Source organism: Macaca nemestrina, chromosome 6, assembly GCF_043159975.1.
Source record: "Macaca nemestrina isolate mMacNem1 chromosome 6, mMacNem.hap1, whole genome shotgun sequence".
NCBI classification, from domain to species: Eukaryota; Metazoa; Chordata; class Mammalia; order Primates; family Cercopithecidae; genus Macaca; species Macaca nemestrina.
Genome location: NC_092130.1, coordinates 165,439,153 through 165,451,208, shown reverse-complemented (window position 1 = coordinate 165,451,208; position 12,056 = coordinate 165,439,153). Strand labels below are relative to the sequence as shown.

At 41.4% G+C, this 12,056-nt stretch overlaps 1 pseudogene; it reads right to left on the bottom strand.

Moving 5' to 3' along the window:
- Positions 1–3,461: 3,461 nt before the first annotated feature.
- LOC139363980 (uncharacterized) lies at positions 3,462–4,325 on the bottom strand (annotated as a pseudogene).
- Between the last annotated feature and the right edge of the window lie 7,731 nt (positions 4,326–12,056).

The following is a 12,056-nucleotide window of genomic DNA, read 5'->3' as shown; positions in this document are numbered from 1 at the left end:
GAAAAATAAAGAATTATACAAAGGGAGAAGACGGCCTTGATCAAACACATGTTTTTCAGATTTATTAGCGATTAACATGTCAGGTACTCTCTTTTGGATGACATTCCCTTACACCATGGCTAGAAGCTGACAAGATGAATACTGTTACAGTAATAACATGTCATGAAGGATGTAGAATAATGTAGACATTTAGGTCGTATGATCGAAGTCTGAGTAGATACAGTGATCTGCTATAATTTAGGCATTGATGATTAAAGAGAATGATTTCCAAGTAAGAAGCTAAATTTGTCACGCTTTCTTCAGGAAGGGGCCCATGTAATTGAAAGGCAATAGATTCAAGCAAAAGGTGTGGAAGTCAGCACAGCTTTAAGATAATGAAAAGAACCAACTGCCCTTTAGAATAGAATAAAGATGAACACCGGTAAAATCAAGACTAATTAAGAATAAAAATGAGTCACAAACAAAATGGTACTAAATCAAACTCACTTTAGGTCTCAAAAATCATAGTTATTTATTTTTCTCTCTTAAGGATTTTACAATTAGCCGAATGTTCCTTTGGCTGGCCTTCTTCTCTAAGTAGATCAGTCACTGACAGAGTCACCTAAGGCAGTATTGGAGACAGGACACTGTCAGGAAAGCCAAAGTCTAAATGTTAACATCTCTCCACTAATTAGGATCTTCTCTGGGCCAAAGGAAAAGTTCTACAAAGAAAGGAGGAGGAAGAAGCGTGCAAGGCAGGAAAGAAATGAAGGAGATTCTCTGTGTGTATTCAGGTTGCATAAAAATTTAAGCTCAATTGATTGTCTCTATTCACTGAAAACTACCAAGCCATTCTCAGACAAGGATAACGATTAACTACTGTAAATATTTATAGTGCAAGTGGGCATTGAAAACTGAGAACACATGGACACAGGGAGGGGAACAACACACACTGGGACCTGTCGGGAGGGGGGCAAGGAGAGGGAGAGCATTAGGACAAATACCTAATGCATGCAGCACTTAAAACCTAGATAATGGGTTGATAGGTGTAGCAAGCCACCATGGCACATGTATACCTACATAACAAACCTGCACATTCTGCACATGTATCCCTGAACATAAAGCAAAATAAATTTTTTTTAAAAAAAGGTGAAAAGCCTCTGCAACAAAAACTACAAAATACTAAAAAACAAAACCTAGATGATGGGTTGATAAGTGCAGCAAACCACCATGGCACACATATACCTACGGAACAAACCTGTACATTTTGCATATGTATCCCAGAACTTAAAGTAAAATAAAAATTTAAAAAAAAAAATTAATAGTGCACGTCGCTGTAGCAAAAATACTGAATCTCTCCTCTTCAATGGGGACAGAAGTAACTTTATAAACAGCCAAAGAAAATGCCATGAGTGGCCAATTAGAGTGAGAATTAGACGAAGGGGAAAGAGAACAATAATAATAGCAGGTTTTTTTACTTGAAGTCTGGGTTACTTGAGAATCACATTGAACTGTTATGTTCCAGATACTGTCATTGTCCATGGTCTGTAGTTACCACATAAACTACGTTTGAGGCATTCTTGGGAGAGGAAAAGGAAGACTCTGTATTATTCCATCATGTAGTTCTTGAAGTTCTGCCTGTACGAATGTGGAGATTTGTATGAAGTTACAATCTGTGTTATTCAGAGTTTTTTTCTTTTTTTTTTTTTTTTTTTTGAGACGGAGTCTCGCTCTGCCTCCCAGGCTGGAGTGCAGTGGCCGGATCTCAGCTCACTGCAAGCTCCGCCTCCCGGGTTCACGCCATTCTCCTGCCTCGGCCTCCCGAGTAGCTGGGACTACAGGCGCCGCCACCTTGCCCGGCTAGTTTTTTGTATTTTTTAGTAGAGACGGGGTTTCACCGTGTCAGTCAGGATGGTCTCGATCTCCTGACCTCGTGATCCGCCCGTCTCGGCCTCCCAAAGTGCTGGGATTACAGGCTTGAGCCACCGCGCCCGGCCAGAGTTTTTTCTTTTTCATAGAAAATCAGATGTTTTGGGGCTCTCTGCTGAGAGAATGGAGAAGGAAGAGTCATATTTAGTGCTGATTAATAGCTTTTTTTCTTCCCCTCCCCATTTTCCTTCTCCCTCCTTTCAACTGTTAAGATGTAATTTTGGGTAGATCATCAATGGTCTCATGTAATGCACAGCTCATGCAAGTAAGAATAACCAAGGAGACTACATTCTAAAACGGCTGCTGCCCGGCTGTTATTTCCACTCTGGTCACCAGGACCTTAGTGAAACAATATTTTAGGGTTCACCAGAGTCAGCTATGTGCCATTACGGTGTTTCCTTAACTTCAGACTCCATAAAGACAAGGAAAAATATGAGGATGGATGGATGTCCATGGTAGAATGAAAAATACATATAATTACCAAATAGTTACTGTAAACAAAATATTGAAACACATATGAGCTATATGTGTTTAAGCTATAAGCTTATCCAACTACAAATACCATGTGGTATTCCATTAATTCGCATGTAGAGCTACAAGAGCCTGGGGTTGTATTCTAGCTATGTAATTACCACCTTTGGAGGCTATCTTTATTACTCACAATCTTATTACTATAAAGTTCCATTACTACACCCAATAGTGTTTGATAAAAAATACCTTGACCCTTCTGCAACCACATGGATTTCTTGGAAATGTTTTTAATTGATGCACAATGTCTATCACATGTAAGAACTATACTGTGATTTCTTTAGCCATTTAATATGGTTTGGCTGTGTCCCCATCCAAATCTCATCTTGAATTCCCATGTGTTGTGAAAGGAACCTGGTGGGAGGTAATAGAATCATTGGAGCAGGTCTTTCCTGTGTTGTTCTCGTGATAGTGAATAAGTCTCATGAGATCTGACTGTTTTATGAGGGGGAGTTTCCCTGCGCAAACTGTCTCTCCCTTTGCCTGCTGCCATCCACATAAAATGTGACTTGCTGCCCCATGCCTTCCACCATGATTGTGTGGCCTCCTCAGCCATGTGGAACTGTAAGTCCATTAAAACTCTTTCTCTTATAAATTGCCCATTCTCGGGCATGTCTTTATTAGTAGCGTGAAAATAAATTAATACAGTAAATTGGTACCACTAGAGTGGGGCACAGCTCCAGACCCCAGATTGGTAGATGAATTGACAGCTTACACAGTGTGCTTGGAAAAGCCACAGACACTCACCGCCAGCTCATGAAAGTATTCAGGAGAGGGGCTATACCCTGCAAAGCCACAGCGGCAGAGCTGCCCAAGGCTTTGAGAGCCTACCTCTTGCATCGGTATGCCTGAAAATGTGGAAGCAAATTTGGAACTGGGTAACAAGCAGAGGTTGGAACAGTTTGGAGGGCTGAGAAGAAGACAGGAAAATGTGGGAAAGTTTGGAACTCCCTAGAGACTTATTGAATGGCTTTGACTGAAATGCTGATAATAATATGGACAATGAAATCCAGGTTGAGGTAGCCTCAGATGGAAATGAGGAACTTGTTTGACCTGGAGCAAAGGTGACTCTTGTTTTGTTTTAACAGAGACTGGCAGCATTTTATCCCTGTGAAGGGGTGGCCTGCCCCTCCAACCTGTGGGTATATCTCGTCAGGTGGGACGAGAGACTGAAAAAAGAAATAAGACACAGAGACAAAGTACAGAGAAAGAACAGTGGGCCCAGGAGACTGGCACTCAGCATATGGAGGACCTGCACTGGCACCAGTCTCTGAGTTCCCTCGGTTTTTATGGATTACTATTTTCACTATCTCAGCAAGAGGAATGCAGTAGGAGAGCAGGGTGATAATAGGGAGAAGGTCAGCAAGGAAACATGTAAGCAAAGGCATCTGTGTCACAAATAAGTTCAAGAGGAGGTACTATGCCTGGATGCGCACATAGGCCAGATTTATGTTTCTCTCTGCCCAAACATCTCAGTGGAGTAAAGAATAATAAAGCAGCATTGCTGCCAACATGTCTCGCCTCCCACCATAGGGCGTTTTTTCTCCTATCTCAAAATTGAACAAATGTACAATTGGGTTTCATACCAAGACATTCAGCTCCCAGGGGCAGGCAGGCCACAGTGGCCTTCTTCTATCTCAACTGCAAGAGGCTTTCCTCTTTTACCAATCCTCCTCAGCACAGACCCTTCACAGGTGTCGGGCTGGGGGATGGGCAGGCCTTTCCCATCCCACAAGGCCATATTTCAGACTATCACATGGGGAGACCTTGGAGAATACCTGGCTTTCCAGGGCAGATGTCCCTGCGGCTTTCCACAGTGCATTGTGCCCCTGGTTTATCAAGACTAGAGAATGGCGACGACTTTTACCAAGCATACTGCTTGTAAACATTTTGCTAACAAGGCACATCCTGCACGGCCCTAGATCCCTTAAACCTTGATTCCATACAACACATGTCTTTGTGAGCTCAAGGTTGGGGCAAAGAGGTTGGGGCAAAGTTATAGATTAACAGCATCTCAGGGCAAAGCAATTGTTCATGGTACAGGTCAAAATGGAATCTCTTATGTCTTCCCTTTCTACACAGTAACAGTCTGATCTGTCTTTCTTTTCCCTACACCCCTGCCCTAGAGATTCGTCAAAATTTGAACTTGAGAGAGATGATTTAGGGTATCAGGCAGAAGAAATTTTTAAGCAGCAAAGCATTCAAGATGTGACTTGGGTGCTCTTAAAGACATTCAGTTTTAAAAGGGAAATAGAGCATAAAAGTTTGGAAAATTTGCAGCCTGACAACGTGATAGAAAAGAAAATCCCATTTTCTCAGGAGAAATTCGAGCCAACTGCAGAAATTTTCATAAGGAGGAACCAAATGTTAATCCCCCAAACAATGGAGAAAATGCCTCCAGGGTATGTCAGAGACCTTTGCAGCAGCCCCTCCCATCATAGGCCCAGAGGCTTAGGAGGGAAAAATGGTTTTGTGGGCCAGGACCAGGGTCACTCCGCTGTATGCAGTCTAGGGACTTGGTAGTCTGCATCCAAGCTGCTCCAGTTGAAACTAAAAAGGGCAAAGGTACAGTTTGGACTGTTTCTTCAGAGGGCGGAAGCCCCAAGCCTTGACAGCATCCATGTGGTGTCGAGCCTGCGAATGCACAGAAGTCAAGAATTGAGATTTGGAAACCTCTGTCTAGATTTCAGAAGATATATGGAAATGCCTGGATGCCCAGGCAGAAGTTTGCTGGGGTAGGAGTGGGGAGGTGGGAGTTAAGGAGAACCTCTGCTAGGGCAATGTGGCAGGGAAATGTAGGGCCAAAACTCCCACACAGAGTCCCTACTAGGGCATTGCCTAGTAGAGCTGTAAGAAGAGGGCCACCATCCTTCAGACCCCAGAATGGTAGATCCCTCGATAGCTTGCACCATGCACCTGGAAAAGTCACAGATACTCAATGCCAGCCCATGAAAGTAGTTAGGAGAGGGGCTATACCCTGCAAAACCACAGGGGCAGAGTTGCCCAAGGCTTTGGAAGCCTACCTCTTGCATCAGTGTGACCTGGATGTGAGACATGGAGTCAAAGGAGATCATTTTGGAGCTTTAAGATGTGACTGCTCCATTGGATTTTGAACTTGGATGGGGCCTGTAGCCCCTTTGCTTTGCCCAATTTCTCCAATTTGGATTGGCTGTAATAACCCAATGCCTGTATCCCCCTTGTGTCTAGGAAGTAACTAACTTGCTTTTGATTTTACAGGCTCACAGGTGAAAGGGACTGTGGACTTTTGAGTTAATACTGAAATGAGTTAAGACTTTGGGGGACTATTGGGAAGGGATGATTGGTTTTGAAGTGTGACAACATGAGATCTGTGAGGGGCCAGGGGTGGAATGATAAGGTTTGGCTCTGTCCCCACCCACATCTCATCTTGAATTCCCATGTGTTGTGAGAGGGACCTGGTGGGAGGTAACTGAATCATAGCGGCAGGTCTTTACAGTGCTGTTTTCATGATAGTGAATCAGTCTCATGAGATTTGATGGTTTTATAAGGGAGAGTTTCCCTGCACAATCTCTTTCCCTTTGCCTGCTGCAACTAACATAAGAGGAGGTGACTTGCTCCTCTTTGACTTCTTTTATGATTGTGAGGCCTCCCCAGCCATGTGGAACTGTAAGTTCATTAAACCTCTTTCTTTTGTAAATTGCCCATTCTCGGGCGTGTCTTTATCAGCAGCGTGAAAGTGGTCGAACACACCATTATTCACTCTTACTCCTTTGACAGATAATTGTAGATTCTCTTGCATGTGCTGAGCATAGTAACCTTAGATCTTAACCTGAAAGAGCTAAAAATTGGGAAACAGACAAAGAGTTTAGGAAGAGGGGCTCATGGACATGTCAGTGGGTAAGAAAAAGATGAGAAAATTGTGGCATTCTAGACACAGTAATCCCTCTCATTTTTTGTGACTCAAAAGAATGAATTGAATGAAGAAAAAACTACAGATCTAGGAGCTACTTGGGAGCTGGTAGGACAAACCTCATATTGTACTTTTAGCTAATAAAATCAGACTTTAGAGCCAATGCCTGTTCTATCTATATTCTGTCTCTCCAGAATTATGAACTTGATTATTCTAAAAGGGAACCTCATCTTTCTTGTAAATTTTATTAATTTTTTGAGGCTTAGGATTAATACTTTTAATTCCATATTTAGAATACCATTTTGAAAAATAAAAACACATATAAATACAATATTAATTTTCAAGCCAAAGACAATTTTTAAGGGGGGCACATTTTATATTGGGACTATTAATTCTTTAAATTAGTTATTGGTATTTAATTTCCTGTTTAAAATAAAACTCACATTACAAATTGAAAGTAGACCAACATTTTCCCTCAAAGTTTAGATGTTACATAATTTTTTTCTCTTCAAAATACACTATCTAGGCTAGTGATTTTCTTTTCTTTCTTTTTTTGAGAAGGAGTCTCATTCTGTTGTCCAGGCTGGAGTGCAGTGGCGTGATCTCAGCTCACTGCAACCTCCGCCTCCTAGTTTCAAGTGATTCTGCTGCCTCAGGCTCCCGAGTAGCTGGACTACAGATGTGTGCCACCACGCCTGGCTAATTTTTGTATTTTTAGTAGCGACGGGGTTTCACCATGTTGGCCAGGCTGGTCTTGAACTCCTGACCTCAGGTGATCCGCCCATCTTGGCTTCCCAAAGTCCTGGGGTTACAGGCACGAGCCACTGCGCCAGGCCCCAGTCTAGTGATTTTCAAAATTGTTTATACTTAGGAATCCTTAGGCAAGTTTCCAATTTCTATGGGCATCACTTTTCTTATTTCCAGAAAGCAATTCAAAAGATAAACTCTGAAGTTACTTCAAATCCTAAAAATTTATATTTCTAAGTTTATTCTAACAGCAATGTCCTATGAACAAATTAGTAAAATAAAACTATGATCTAGTCCAAATTCTTCTCAGGAACTACAAGGTATAAATACTTTGGGGGAAGAAAGTATTGGGGAAACAAGGAGAATTAAGGCAATGGAAGTGCTTCTGGTCTTTCCTGACCAAGAAAACCAAACATTCTGAATTCTTCACCTGACTGAAAGAAAACAAGCCAGGGGTCCAAGAACGGCTGGATTCCCAAGAACTTTGGTTTCAAAAGTTGCTAAGCCTTGGCAGCCTTCTAATATTTTGTGGGGAGAAATGGCAGTACCTATAGGAGACAATCATGCTGCTGAGCTACCAATGGGAAAGGGTGACTGGTGGCTTTGAACACATCTTCCTTGATGGCTTAACTGTATTAAAACCACTTCCCACCTCCTTCCTCTTGGTCCTTAGCAGGAGTGGCTGGGCTCGGCCCTAGGGTGGGTTGAAATTTGCTGTTGGATGGTGAGTTTCCATCTTGGTGGATGTTTTCAATGAATTTCTGATGAACTGAATAAGTGAGGTCTTTGGCCTTATAGATGACATTTGAGAGACATCTCTTTTATTATTTAATTTAGTTGCTGCTTAGTGAGAACAAATAAAAATCAGGGACAGTGTTGAGGAGGAGGATGAGGATAGTACTTGGAGAATGACAGTGCACATTAAAGGCATTGAGAAACCCTACAGAGCCAACTTCTCTAAGGCACGATGGTTGAACGAGAATATTTTGCTACAGAGACCTTTATGTTCTCCACTCAAACACCTGTTAACATTCCATGAAATTCACTTTATGTAATTCTTGAATGGACTTTGTTGAGATAACAAGCAAGATTAGTTCAAGCTACTAATAACTCTAAGGTTACTGAAACAGCCTCAGTCAATCAGTTCAGAAAGAAAAAGTTTTTCATTCCAGAAGCTAGGAGCCAAGTATCTCCTGAGGAGTTGAGAAAGTCTTCACTTTTGAGAGAACATAGGATGACTTGGGGCCGGTGAGAGAAAAAACTCAAGCAAGACAGACCCTCCTTGTTCAGCTGGACAATCAGCAGTCGTGATGCGATGAGATATAATGCTTCTTTTTCCTATTTTCTCCCTTGATAAAGAGAAGTTACTTAGAAGCATTAAGACCAACTATGTACTAAGCAGAGACTGTGCTGGGCAGTATTTGCTCTGCTTCTTGGACTGAGAACCCTTCTTCACAGAACACTTTACTAGATGTTGGTCTGGAGAACACTCTTTGGAAAGTGTGGTTCTGTTCATTCTATGATCTCTCTTCCTGAATGTAACAGGGCCTATATCCCTTATAATGTGCCATGGATCCCCTGCTCTGGGCCAACTATCTTTAAGTTTTCCTTAGCCAACTCCCATCCATAGGCAGGCTCTAGTTCTTTTGGGAAAACAGGTTTCATTTCTCACCTATGGTTGAAAGTCAGCGTCAAAGTGCAGCATGTGTTAATGGCCAGGTCACCATTATAACTTTCCTCTAAAACCATCTCTTGCCTGCTTGGATTGTAGTTACCTGTCTTCCTCAAGAATAATAACAGGGTTGTTCTACCATGAGAGCCTGCTTCAATTCTCCATTGCCACTTCCTTTTTCCTCCCTTTTGATGTTGAGACCATCCATTGGTCCCAAATATGGCTTTGATTATTGAGAACCACGTACATTCTCTGTTGGCCTGTGGTCACAGCTCCTTTCACTTATCCTAGGTGAAAATCAAGGTAACTATGAGATAGGATCTTCTCAGAGGAGGTTATAATGTTGACATTTTACATTTTGACTAGTATACTCTACATTCAGGGAAACAAATACTCACATCTTAGGGCTATATAACTAATACAGCATTTCCCCTTCACCCCAAAGCTTTAGTGTCATTTATATATCTAGATATCTATTTTCTCTTTGATAAATTATATTTCTTTTCTTGTTTGTTAGATGACAAAGCCTACTTCATTTACTCTGTTTTTCACAAATGTACTCATCATTTATTGTATACTACGTATAATGTGCTGAATGTCAAAGAAAAAACTGGTCTTTGCCCATGAGAATCTCAGAGTCTAGAAGAAATATATTATAAATAACCAACAAGAATGATAAGTAATAAAATCTAGATAGCACAATGTGAACAGAAAAATAAGTGATGAGTAGAAGAAAGAGGGAGGAAATTACCGATGTTCTCAACATGAAGAAACATGAAGAAAATAGTAAAGCTATTTCTTGATAGAGAAGTAGAAATTCTTCAAGTAAAGAAATGCCTGTTAGTTTGTATGCGTTTAGCAGGTGGGAGTGAGGCCAGGAAAAGGAGGGAGAATTGTTCTTTGGTGTGCTTCATACTGCTTGCTGATCTCAGCAGTGTTCATAGAGACAAACAGAGCCCAAAGAAGTGACTCTTTCTTAATATAATGAGTTTTTTTTTTGTGTGTGTGTGTGTGTGTGTGTGTGTGTGTGTTTGTAAAGAGAGAGTTGGTTTGATGTGAAGCTGGCCATGCCACACTAGATACAAAGTATTTACTCAAACCGGTCTCCTCAAAGGCTCACAGGCTACGGTTTTTATGGACAATTTGGTGGGCAGGGGGCTAGGAAATGGGTGCTGCTGACTGGGGATGAAATGATAACCATGTGGAAAATGGTCCTTGTGTACTGAGTCTCTCTCTGGGTGGGGCCACAGGATAAGCTGAGTCATGAGTCACAAGTGTCTGGGTGGGGTCAGTCTCAAAGATATCTCAAAAAACCAATCTTAGCTTCTTTAATAGTGATGTTGTCTACAGTAGTAATTGGGGAAGTCCCAAATCTTGTGACCCCAGCCACATGACTCCTTAGCAGTAAGGGATTATAGAAACTATGCCTACATTTTAGCAGAATTCAGGTCTCATAATCCTAACCTTGTTGCCTTTCATTAGTTTTACAAAGGTGGCTTAGTTTTGGGAAGGGCTATTGTCATCTTTTCTTTAAACTATAAACTAAATTTCTCCCAAAGTCAGCTCAGTCTATGCCCAAAAATGAACTAGTATAACTTGGAGGTTAGAAGCAAGATGGAGTCAACTATGTCAGATTCTTCTTGCTGTAACGACTCTTCTTTACCACTAAAGCCCTCTGCAGTGCTTTGTCCTTGTTCTGAATATTATGAGTTCATAAGAAAAGACAGGACAATGTAAAATTAAACCTCTTTGCATAATTTTAAAAAAAGTGTTTTGGTAAAGCCAGAAGCACTCATTTCCCAAAGAAAATGTTAGTAGTATTTAACAAGCTGCTTAGTTAATCAGAATTACTCCATTGTTATTTTACAGTCTGGCTGAAGTGGAAAGCCCACTGCCACATTGGAGCCAGGCTACACTGAAACATTTCTTGGAGCTTTAAAACTTGGTTTACAAAAAGCAGATGTTTAGTATATCATATACTAGAAAATAGCAGCAAATCTTGGTGGGATGGATGGGAACAGGACTGATATGAAAATGAGGATACTTTTGCTGTTGAAAAACAGTGGCTGCACTCATTCTTTGAGACTTTAAAAAACAGTGGCTGCACTCATTCTTTGAGACTTTAAAAAACAGTGGCTGCACTCATTCTTTGAGACTTGACAGTATTTGAAGCTATTAAGAGCTACTCAATCAAACTTGCTTTGTATATATTATCAAAAATACTTAACTAAAGAATTCCTGTTGGCAAACTGCCAAAGCTTAGCCTCTGCAGAAAGGCCAGATACAATGATAATTAAACTATGCAGTTCTGTGTCTGGCTTTGTAAACGATCAGATATATGCTAAGTATCTGATTTAGTAAATGACAAAGACAAGCACAGGGATGCACGAGCAATTGGGCAGGACAATTAAGTTGGCTTAACTGGCTTTGTCTTCTCCTTCTGCTGCTGGTATTGCTGCCTTCCTTCTTACTCTGGGACAACTCTGGTTTACCAGAGGAGTAAGATCTGTATTCTCAGGGACACGCAACCAAATTGTAGGGTGGTTTTATTTATTGGATCAGCTATCACATATTTTGTCTATCTTTTATTTTATTATTATTTTTTTCTGAGATAGGTTCTCACTCTGATTGCCCAGGGTGGGGTGCAGTGGCATGATTTCAGCTCACTGAAGCCCTGACCTCCTGGGCTCAGGTGATTCTCCCACCTCCACCTCCCAAGTGGCTGGGACTACAGGTACACGCCACCACACTCAGCTAATTTTTTTTGTATTTTTAGTAGAGATGGAATTTCGCCATGTTGGCCAGACTGGTCTTAAACTCCTAGACTTAAGCAATCCACTTGCCTTGGCATCCCCAGAATGTTGGGATTACAGGCGTGAGCAACCATGCATGGCCTTTTATCTATCTTTTAGAAACCTAGGAATAATATTGGGGGACTGGATGATTGAGACAGTAATTTACAACTCTTTGGAACCCAAAATACTTTATAATGTAAGAGGTTCCCAAGAATTGCATTACCACTTTCAAACTTGTAGATGTGAATATCCAGGAGGTAGTCTGCCCCTGGGGTTTGCAGGTCTGTGGGAAGATGTGACAGATGACCCAATAAGTAAAATTGCCCTACAATTTGGTTGTATGTCCCTAAGAATACAGATTTTCCTCCCTTGGTAAACCAGGATTGTCCCAGAGTAAGAAGGAAGGCAGTAACAACAGCAACAGAAGGAGAAGACGAAGTTAAAAGCACAGATAGATAGGACAGGGGTTGACAACCCCCACCTAAGTCAAAGAGGCCAAAAACACCACTGCTGAAAG